General features: G+C 38.3%; 1 protein-coding gene across 2 annotated transcripts in view; it reads right to left on the reverse strand.

Moving 5' to 3' along the window:
* LOC144631789 (TNF receptor-associated factor 6-like) overlaps nt 1-11,759 on the reverse strand; it is a 61,618-nt gene that overhangs the window by 6,289 nt on the left and 43,570 nt on the right. The window lies entirely within an intron of this gene.

Genomic DNA, 11,759 nt, shown 5'->3' on the forward strand with positions numbered 1-11,759 from the left:
TTCAATAACAGAATTTTCAATGAGAGCAGTTTCACAAAAATTATTTAAAGAACCAGAAAATAAGTTTGGAGCTCCACTTTTAGGCTTGCCTATATCTATATATTAATTGCTTTATTGATAGAAGAAAATTAGATTAGATCATGCTACATCCTGTTTTTGTGAAATGGCATCGCAAATAGAAAACTTTTGTTGTAGCAGCTTGCTCAACAGAAGACATCCACTGTCCAATTGATACCAAGTGTTGACTGATATGTACAAATCCTCAGAGGGTCAAATTTCAGTTTATTATAATTAACACTTGCAGCGGGTGAACCTAGCTTCTATGCAATTGCAATAAGGGACATTGTAAGTTGACAATTGAATTACACATCCAGTTACATTTAACTTCCTAATTCAATCCAGTATTCCATAACTGGGGCGTGATTTGCTAGTGGGTTTGAATAAACTCACTACTGAAGGGAATAAGATGATATGCGTGTGCTTAATTTATTTACGTGTGCGCTTAGTTCGTAATTAAACAGTCCAGGGGGGGGGGGGGGGTACTCCAAAAAGTTTTTTACGGGGAGGCTCCGCCCCAAGTTCTAACCCCTTACTCTTTTATATACCATTTTTGACAGAAATTGTACCCCTTTCGTATACCTTTAACTGAAAAAAGGTACCCCTTTCATATACCTAAGAGACATGGCATGGACTTAAAATAGGACGTTTTCTTGTCATTTTTATGTAGCGCTTAATTAATTAAAATAATACAGCCATAAATTGCGTCTGTTTGAAATATTTTAATTAAAGGCCCTTTTAAATAGCCAAATGACATATTTCCATACCCTTTCATATACTTAAACGTGTGAAATCCCTACCCTTTTATATACCTGAAGCCTGAAAAAGGTACCCCTTTTGGGCGGAGCCTCCCCGTATAGGCCATTATAGGGAGTACCCCCCCCCCCCCCGGGTAAACAGTTTACATTTAGTTTGCATTATTTTCCTTATTATTTTGTCTTGTCTGTAACTGTGCTCACATCGTGGGTGGCTCCTAATAAAATGTTCTGCAATTGGTATAGGATTTAAAGACCGGTTTACATGTGACGATTTGCTGGCCCGATTTGTTTCAAGCAAATTTACACGCTGTGATTCGTCGGCCGGCTTTCGTTTGCCTATTCAAATTGAAAGGATCAAAATCGGCCTGATTTTTAAAATCTGTGACACTGCAACAGATTTTTAAGAAATTGAGCTGATCATTTTTAAATGCTCACTCATTTTCTTAACTATCAAATCTGGGCCAAATCGAGCTGAAAAATCGTACCGTGTAAACCGGCCTTAAGGTCATTGCCCTGTATTGCATTGCGCATCCTTACTGCGCAGAATTTTACGCGTAATAAGTCCGCGCGAGCGCGCGCACATAAACAAAATGGCGGCTTTTTTCTATGTGGCTTAGTCCGCGAGAAAAGTAAATTGTCGCTTTCTCGTAAACGAGTCTGGTGACCTATCAATTTTTTCTCCTATTTTGGGTGTAGCAATCAAATTCTTTCTGTAAAGTGAAAACAGATCAATTCTTGTGTTTGAAAAATAAATTATCGCTAAAAACGTGTACTTTGCTAGTACTCGCAGAGGAATTTTAAAGGAATTATATGAAATATACAAGGTCTTCCTGCTCCTAAACGAATCTGGTGACGCCCCTTTTTTATTTCAAAATTTAAGTTCTCTTAACGTAATAAACCAGTAGGCGAATTTTGGTTAAAAAATTGTGTTCAGTTCTATTTCAGGGCAATGACCTTAAGGTCATTGCCCTGTATTGCATTGCACATCCTTACTGCGCAGAATTTTACGCGTAATAAGCGCGCGCGAGCGCGCGCACATAAACAAAATGGCGGCTTTTTCTATGTGGCTTAGCCCGCGAGAGAAGTAAATTGTCGCTTTCTCGTAAACGAGTCTGGTGACCTATCAATTTTTTCTCATATTTTTGGTGTAGTGATCAAATTCTTTCTGTAAAATGAAAACAGATCAATTCTTGTGTTTGAAAAATAAATTATTGCTAAAAACGTGTACTTTACTAGTACTCGCAGAGGAATTTTAAAGGAATTATATGGAATATACAAGGTCTTCCTGCTACTAAACGAATCTGGTGACCCCCCTTTTTTATTTCAAAATTTAAGTTCCCTTAACGTAATAAACCAGTAGGCGAAGTTTGGTTAAAAAATTGTGTTCAGTTCTATTTCAGGGCAATGACCTTAATTAATGGAGCCAAAACCAATTGTGGAATTACACGCATTTTAGGCATCCTACTGATGAACGGTTACGGCAATTAAATATTGATTTTGTATACGTTATTGGACTACATGCTGTCCACTTTGGAAATAATTAGATGAAAAAAATCCATATGACCCCCACCCCTTTGGAAATTCCAATTTAGCTTCATATATTGCTTTAAAGTTTTAGGTCTTTGTGACCCCCCTTCCAATCCCTTCGGTGGGGCGAGTATGGATATTTTCTGGAACCACACATTGAAAATATAGCTTGTAGTCAGTCAATCCAGCACAAACAATAAACTTATGCCTAGAACAGGAAACAGCTTCAGTATTGATAAGCATAACACAGCATATGCAACTCACTCAAAGCATTGCCTTACACAATTAAAACTTAACAAAACAGTGCAATTTTATTCACCTGAGTTTGGGAAGCTTGCTATAAAGTGAGTGAAAACACTGCATCAATCGATGAAAGTCGTAAACAAAGTGTCGGAACAAGCTTTACAACTTCTTGAATCTGACATCCTACTTTCCACTATCTTCCTTGTATTCATAACCGTAGTTTTTTTCGAATTTTAGCAAAAAAACGACAAAAAATTGCATCTAGCTCATGGCAAGCGATATCTTCCAGTTTTCTTGCTTCGCTTCGCCGCACTTACGTTTAGCCAAGTTTCTTACTCTTGCAGGTGTTTTAGTCTTAGTGTTTGCTTCTTAGTACAGCTAGCTCCTCTTCTGACAATGTAGAAAATTCCTCATTTTCGTTACTATTGCTGAAAAACTCAAAAGGAATGGAAAAAGCGAAGCAAATCTGCCTAATAAAATTTCATCATTGTCGACTAACAATGCAACACGTTTACAGGGCTGACGCTATGCTTTGTGCTAATTGGCTCATATTTGTCACATGTTAATTTTTCTTGGATTTGATTGGCTGAGACAAAACTGTCCGATTTTTCTTAAATTGGACAGTTTGTGCATTTTAAGTGAAAGTCCTAATTATTTGATGGGTTATTCCAGAAAAAATACAAACCCTGACGGATGGCAAACTGGAAATTCTCGCGGGAGGGGGGTTAATGGCCCGGGAAATCCAGGTGGGAGGGGGATCTGAACAAAAAAATTCTTCCTCGGGGGTCACTTTTAACTTAAACTCGATCGATATGTTTTAGCCACTTAAAAGAAGAAGTTTGCAATGGAAAATCTTGTAGTCTTCCAGTTTATGGTGTTCTTACCTCATACGCTTTAAGTTTACCTTCATAGGACCTGTTATTCATGAAGAACCAGCGCGGTAATGTATCAGTCAATTCCAAGCGAGATCATCCCCGGGCAAACCCCCGGGCATTAATTATTTTGACTTTTTTCAAAATGTCCGATAAAATTCCCCACTATGTGGGCCAGTTGCACGGTCGGGGCTAAAATGTCATTGTGAGTCGGTTTTCTCGTTGAATTGTGGTCTTTTTGCCTACGAGTACGAGCGGATTCACTAACGACCAGTTACCTTCTTGTTAACACTTGGTCTAAACAGACACTCCTTTTTATCAACCAATTTTAATATTAGGAAAAGATAGATACGTTGAAACTAGGTACTTTACATTAACGTAACCAAATACTAACTCCACGCGCTTGAGCTCGCTAGCATTTTATAGCTTATGACACATTATGTCAATGGTCAAATGGCCAATCATCCGGGCTTCTGTTCGATCAAATTCCCGGGCCTCGGTAGTGGACAAATGCCCGGGGGGATGATCTCGCTTGGAATTGACTGATACATAAATGGATAACAACAGCTTTACGATCGGAAAAAACACTGTCGACTGAGCATGCAATGCCGGGAACATTTTTATGGTACCCAGGCCACCCACGCCCATGCTTTGCAACATTCTCAAAAATGTTAGCCAACCCGAGAACTCGTTTTGCTGGCTAACATGCGTATGCACAATTTGCGTATGATTTGGCCACTTCCACTTTATTATCCATGCCTTACAATTGATATGTTAAAAGACAAGTTTATGGAAGCCAGAACGTGGACATTACGCATGAAAACTTAAATGCTTGAAAGAAAGGCAAGAGTTCCAGTTGACCTACAGACCCATATAGACAACAAATTTAAAATTATTGTAGTTCGAAAGGCTTTATTATATAAGCTTAAGTAAATGTCACACAAACAGTCCTAACAGCGAGAACTCGATCTTGTAAACACGCGCCAATAATTAGGCCCCCTTAACTTGTCACCGACAACTGAAATTATAGTTTTTATTTACTAGTGCCTTTAAGTCCTTAATAAGGACATTTTTCACTGTGTTTTTTCTTACATTTACATAATTTTTAAGACTTACAAATTTCTTATCTTGTACGTTTGTTGTGGTACAGAAAAAAGCAAGTGGCGTTTTCTTGGAGAGTGGGAGATCACTCAAACGTAACACGATCATTAAATTATAATCTGATTTGAAATGTTGAAATTTGACCCAGAAAATTCGCAATATTCGCCAAGCTTTGACAATTATAATAAACAAGGATCTTTTGGATGAAATGTTGCATCTTTTCTATTGCCTGTTGTTTCCAGTTAGGGCCTTTTAAAAAAATGGAAATCCGGGCGGGAGGGGAGCGGGCGTCATTGAGCTTGGAAATGTGGGCTGCAGGGGGGCTCTAGCGGACTGGGAAATCCAATCAGAGGGGGGGGGGGGGTAAAAATTTTTGCCATCAGTCAGGAGTGTGTATTTTTTCTGGAATAACCCAATTCAAACTATCCAAATTTAATCCCAAATTGGACAGTTCACAGAAATTAAGGAAAATTACCGTAGTTGTGCTGACAATATAGGATTTACTGACAGCTATATAATTGACAGCTATATAATTGGAAGTCCAGAAGGCCTGACGAGGCGGCAGATTATAGAGCCGCGAGAAGATTTGTAAATTCAGAAACGCTCCAAAATGTAGAGTAATGTAATGTAATGTACCTTATTTTCTCGGTTAAACGCTGGACCCCGATTAAACGCCGGCCTCGTATAAACGCCGGGTCAAAATTGCTTATTTTTAAATAAACCTTTGTTCGAGGTCCCGGCGTTTATTTGAGGTCAAGCTAACAAGTAGTCTCCCTCGCAGCCGTTCTTAGTGTCGTCACGCAAAATTCCTCCCCACTAACGGCTGCTCACATTCGAACAACATTCCTTTCCCTTTGTTTCTTATGTGACCAATCACAGCACGGGAGATCGTAATCAACATGTTTTTTCCCGCGAATTCTGTTGTTGCAGAGAAGAACATTTCGATGTGTTTTGAAAACGCAAGCAATGTTTTTCAACGGAATCAAAAAGCGTTGCAATTCCATTTATAAATAATTTTTCAAACCATTGTCAACACGTTTTGAAACATTCGATAAAATTAACAATCACGGCATTCGATATTCAACGAAATCACCGAGCATTTAGAATCATTCACGGGACTGTTGAGCCAGCTTTTAAAATTCTCTACAGCGTATTTTGAATCCACTTACATCATTAATTTCGGTTTGAATTTGGAGCAGAAACTGAACAAATACATGGAGTACTCCTAAAATTTTGCGACGTTATGTCTGCGTTTCAAAGGACATTCGATCCCATGTATTTCGCACGCACGCAACAAGTTCTGATGATAAAAAAATTTTATTTGTTTTATTCTGCGGCGTCAACTCTCTATAACTGGTGCCGATTAAACCCTTATGCGGGAAATTTATCAAAAAGGGCTTCGCTTCGCTGACCGTTGCAATAAAACAGCATGAAAATAAAAGGCGCAAACTTTTATCTTTTAGCTTATTTTATAGCAACCGTTCAACAATGCGGCGCTACACTGTCTGCCGTGTCTGCTTTCGAAAAATTATTTTTCTGAAAAGATCTGTAAACCGTTCAGTTTCAACCGGTTTACAAACGCAGAAGACTAAAAACCGAAGACCATACGTCTCATAAAAAGTTTTAAATTCCTCTGCTGTGTAAAAAAAGTTAAATTTGACTAAATTTAATTTGTGTTGGGATAAAATTTACTTTTCGCCAGTTCATGTCGGGACGGTTCATGTCATCCAACAATTGCAAGTTATGCACGGCGAAGTATGCGTTCGGGAGCGACAAATATAATTATTGTTTTCGTATTCTTGTCTCTTCTTTCTCAAAGATTGCGGTTCTGGACGTCTTTATTGAAACAGAGCGAAATATTTTCCAGTATTTTAACGTTTTGCGGAACATTCGGATCAAACATTCCAACTGAAGCAAACAACGTGTAAATTAAGAAACATATTTTATTCATTTCTAAAAGTTTTCACAACGGACGAAATAACATTGCGAATTCACAGCAAAAAACAATGTTTAGAAATGTAGTCGAGAAAAAAGAAGGATATTTTTGTCAACCTACCTATGAGTTTCGGAAAGTCTCTCCTGTATCAAGTTGTATTGATCGGATATTGTAAACATTTCGAGGCTTTCCCACGGCATGAAGCTGTCGTAGTTTCTCCATCGTCTTTCACGACTCTTAACAAGCGTTTTGTTCTTGGAATTGTTTGATCCTTGAAGATTCCCTTCAATTCAGTTTTAAGCTCTTGAAGATGATCAGATGCCTTTTTAAACGTTATAAGCCTTTGATAGCACGCTTTGCAAGCTGACAACTCGCTGGTCGCTGAATAGCAGATCACATTCACATCCAGTCATGAACAAATCAGAATAATCGCCGGAAAATCGAAACGATTCTCAACGCATTTGTATTTAAGCTCGAAATTCGAAATGTATTGCTATTAAACAACATCAAAAGCTTCTTCAAGGCCAAGGGTCACTATTTTGAAAGCTGAGAACTCCAAAATAAAACACGCAATGCGATTGGTTAGATTACTTTGGCGGGTACGGTTCCTGAGATATATGAACCGAATGGTGATTGGCTGAAATGGTGGAAAGGAATGTTGTTCGAATGTGAGCAGCCGTTAGTGGGGAGGAATTTTGCGTGACGACACTAAGAACGGCTGCGAGGGAGACTAGCTAACAAGTAAATATATTCTTTTAAATGGCACTGCTATGACATATTAGTACGGTATGCTGCTTTGGAATTTGAGTAAACGTTCGAAGGAAAGGTCCGGATAACATAGCCAGGATGGACGCTGTACAACAAAATAAAACCTAACCACGCGTTCCTGACTTCATGACTGACGCATTTCCTATCTTGTGTTGGTGCTCACAGTCGTTGAAATTTCAAGGATCCCTCAAGTGTTTGTTTTGAAGTTGGAGGAGGTAGTTTAAAAAACGGGGGGCGTTTGATTGAGAAAATACGGTAAGTAATGTAATGTAAGGTAGATCGTGACGACACAATTTGTGATGTTTTTAGCCAATCTGTTCAGTAGAATCTGTTCAACACGTGCACAAATTGTTATAGTCTTGGCCAATCAGCATGCTACTTATTTGTACAAAATTAAAGGTATTGACATTGAATTGTTTTCACATGATGTGCGGTCTTCGGCCCTTATTCAAGACAGTCCTGATAATCTTGATGATCTGGTAAATCTGTACAACACAACACTATCCGAGATACTGGATTGTCACGCACCACTGGTGACAAAGACCATCAAAGTCAGACCTCTGGTACCATGGTATGATGATGATATCAAGGATGCTAGGAGAGAGCGACGGAGGGCTGAACGCAGATGGCGCCGCACAAGGAATTCGTCTGATCTAACTAATTTCAAAGCAAAAAAGAACTACCGTAATGATTCGATTTAGCGCCCTACTTCCAATAAGCGCCCCCTTCCGAATAAGCGCCCCCCTTCGAATGTGTTTTTGTAAATAAGCGCCCCTATTCTAATAAGCGCCCCCATTCTTATTAGCGCCCCCATTCTTATAAGCACCCCTATTCTAATAAGTGCCCCTTTTGTGGATAACTGCCCCTACTGAAGTCACTGACGTCAACTAGATAAACTCCTGACTGTTCACCGTACAGTTCATGTATATATTTACACTGTTTAAATGAACAATTATTTTAAAAGTAGCTGAACTTTTAACAATTTCTAACTGTTATAGTTCCTGTTATTGTTAGATACATTTGACGGTTACTCAAAAAATTAAATAAGCGCCCTGTCCCGAATAAGCGCCCTGTTTCGAATAAACGCCCTCCCTTGAGGTGCCAAAAGTAAATAAGCGCCCCGGGCGCTAAATCGAATCATTACGGTATGCTACTTATCTTATGAATGTGGCACGGAAAAGATTTTACACCGACTTCATTAATGAAAACAGCTCAAATCAACGAGATCTCTTCAATGCCACTAGAAAATTGTTGAAGCAGGAGAATGAAGTTTTGTTTCCGCCTCTCAAAGATAAGCTGCAACTGGCAAATGAGATGGGTGACTTTTTTGTCAAAAAGATCTGTGATATTCACTCAAAGTTGGATAAAATGACGGAAGTCTTACCTAGCAATGACTCTGATTCTCTTACTAACCCTAGTAAGACTGCTGCTGTTACCATGGAAACATTTTCGCAACTTACAGAATGTAATGTATGTGATCTAGTTCTCAGTTCTGTGAAGAAAACGTGCATGCTTGATCCTATCCCAACGCCTCTTGTTGTAAACTGTTTGGATGTTTTACTTCCGGTCCTGACAAAGATCATCAACACATCTATTATGACTGGTCAATTTGTTGACGGATGGAAGTGTGCACTGGTGAATCCAATCTTAAAAAAGGCTGGCCTTGACTTGTTGTACAAGAATTACAGACCCATTAGTAATCTTCAGTATGTTTCTAAGTTAACAGAAAGGGCTGTATACAATCAGACTCATGGACACATGCTTCAGAACCACATCTACCCAGTTTGACAGTCATCATATCGTGCAGGCCATAGTACTGAAACTGCTTTGTTGAAGGTTATGAATGACATCATGCTTGGTATGAACTCAAAATGTGTCACGCTTCTTGTATTGTTAGATCTTAGTGCAGCGTTTGACACTGTTAATCACGAGATACTCATCAATTGGTTGCAAAACAAAGTCGGCTTACAGGGAACAGTCCTGAACTGGTTCAAATCATATCTGTCCAACAGAAGTCAGCGGATATCCATCAGTGGTACACTTTCTAAATGCTTCAACTTGGACTGTGGGGTACCTCAGGGCTCTTGTTTAGGACCTCTTCTATTCATTATCTACTCATCTCAGTTGTTTGACGTTATAGAAAAACACCTACCATGCGTCCATTGCTTTGCAGACGACACTCAACTTTATTTATGTTTTAAACCGGATAGCCAAGTCAGTCAAGATGTTGCAATGAGGGCCATGGAAAGTTGTATTGCAGATATTCGAAGTTGGATGATTAGTGATAGACTTCTACTAAATGATGACAAAACCGAGATGTTATTAATTGGAACTCAGTATCAGCTAAATAAGTTAGCTTGCGACGGTTGTTTACACGTAGGTGATAATGACATAAGGTCTGTCGCCTGAGCTAGAAATTTGGGAGTCTGGTTTGATGAAAAAATGTCCATGTCTACACATATCAGCAAGGCATGCAGTAGTGCGTTCTTTCATTTACATAATATAAGGAGAATTAAGAAATATCTATCTGTTGATAGTCTACGTACAATTGTTCATGCTTTTATTACCTCTCGACTGGATTATTGTAATAGCTTAATGTATGGACTGCCAAATCTTCAAATTTCCAAACTGCAGCGTGTTCAAAATGCCGCTGCAAGACTATTTATGGACATACCAAAGTACTCACACATAACTCCAGCCCTCTACGAGCTTCATTGGCTTCCCGTTGCTCATCGAATTAAGTTTAAGATTTTAATTCTTACCTTTAAATCAATTTATTGATTTATTGATCTTGCGCCATCTTATCTTAGTGATTTGGTGAAAGTTAAGCAAGCGAGCTCATACTCGTTACGCTCAAATAGTAGCCTATTATTAGAAGTTCCACGGGAGACAATGCGCCCAACACTTGGCGGCAGGTCCTTCACTTCATCTGCACCGGCTTTATGGAACAGTTTGCCGGCCGACCTGCTTATTATTACGACACTTGGTGTTTTTAAAAGTAAACTTAAGACATTTTTATTTAGATCAGCATTTTAATGTATCTTTTTAAATTTTTACTGTATTTTACCTTTAGGTTTTAGTTGTTTTATGTATATGTATACTTTTTATTGTTTTTAATGATATTACTGTAAAGCGCTTTTGATCAGCATATGTAAAAAGCGCTATATAAATTATTAAATTATTATTATTATTATTATTATTATTATTATTATTATTATTATTATTATTATTATTATTGTTCAGCACGTGCACGCCATGCATTGGTAACTATTCCCAGACAAGACAGGGCTTGAGACTAACTTTTTAACTCACTGGTTTACTGGCTAGTGACATGTCAGATTTTACTAGCCAAAAGTAATTTTTCACTAGTCAGGCATATTGATTTCTATCAAGAACAGTTGACTTTTCCGAGTTTTTCACTAGCCAAATGGCTAGTAGGAACCTGGTAGCCAAAACCTAAATTTTAGTAGCCTTTGGCTAGTTGGCTACCGTTAGTCTCGAGCCCTGCAAGATGCATCTCAGATAACAAAAGGGTTTCAAATCTGTTTGCTTAAAAAAGACTAAATTCCCGAACTAAAGATTGAAATATGATCAAAGAAACTTGAATTACGCTTTGTTTAGAATTTAATTTCATTCAAGATGAAGGCAAAACATGCATACCAACCTTCAAGATATCTAAAATTTCAAAGGCATGCAAATTTGCATGCGTAATTAAAGTTAGGTCTGGGTTAGAAGACAACACGGATTTCATCGATCAGAAGAGAGCTATTTGGAGGGTCTTTTCGTTTCTCGAATTTATAAAATTAATGTTCTATACTTCAATTTTTTCCTGGATTGTCCGGCATTTTTTTCTCGGGCAACCGGGCCTTTAATTTCCCTAAAAGTTGGTTACCCGAACACAATTTGCGGCTTCTCAGACGACCAAACAACAATTCAATGTGACATTTGAGACGTCACGCACGCAAAGATTTGTAGACATCTCCAGATTTCTGTACTCTGGGGGTTAACAGGTATGGGTATGTGTTGAGCGGATTTGTTATAAACTGCAGCGAGGAAAGTTCAAAATGATTTGTTTTGGCAAATCTTTGTAAAAGTTTTCTTTTTGTTTCATAATAATATTTACTTTTCGAGTTCAGTGGCTCAAAGCCACTTTGATTATAAGGTCTATTGGACTTTTTAAAAAGCAGCGCAAACCTTTCCAAAAATAGCGGCATCGAACAGCAATGGCTTGAAACTCTAAATAACATAGATTTTACAAGATCTCTCACTAAATCGTCACTACTTTGGTATTATTTTAGAACTCCTTCCTCATAAAGCCTTCACAAAATTGCATTTGATTCCACAAACATTCAAGATTTTTAAAGAAAACGCACAACGTACATTATTGGACCAAGATCATAAAGCGTACTTTCAGCCAAACATTTACAATTATCCTAACTCTTCTTCTCTCCCATTGTACTCGTTGGCACTTCTACCGATAGGTACCACTAGTTACAG

Source organism: Oculina patagonica, chromosome 12 (genome assembly GCF_052425735.1).
Source record: "Oculina patagonica isolate OP01 chromosome 12, crgOcupat, whole genome shotgun sequence".
NCBI classification, from domain to species: domain Eukaryota; kingdom Metazoa; phylum Cnidaria; class Anthozoa; order Scleractinia; family Oculinidae; genus Oculina; species Oculina patagonica.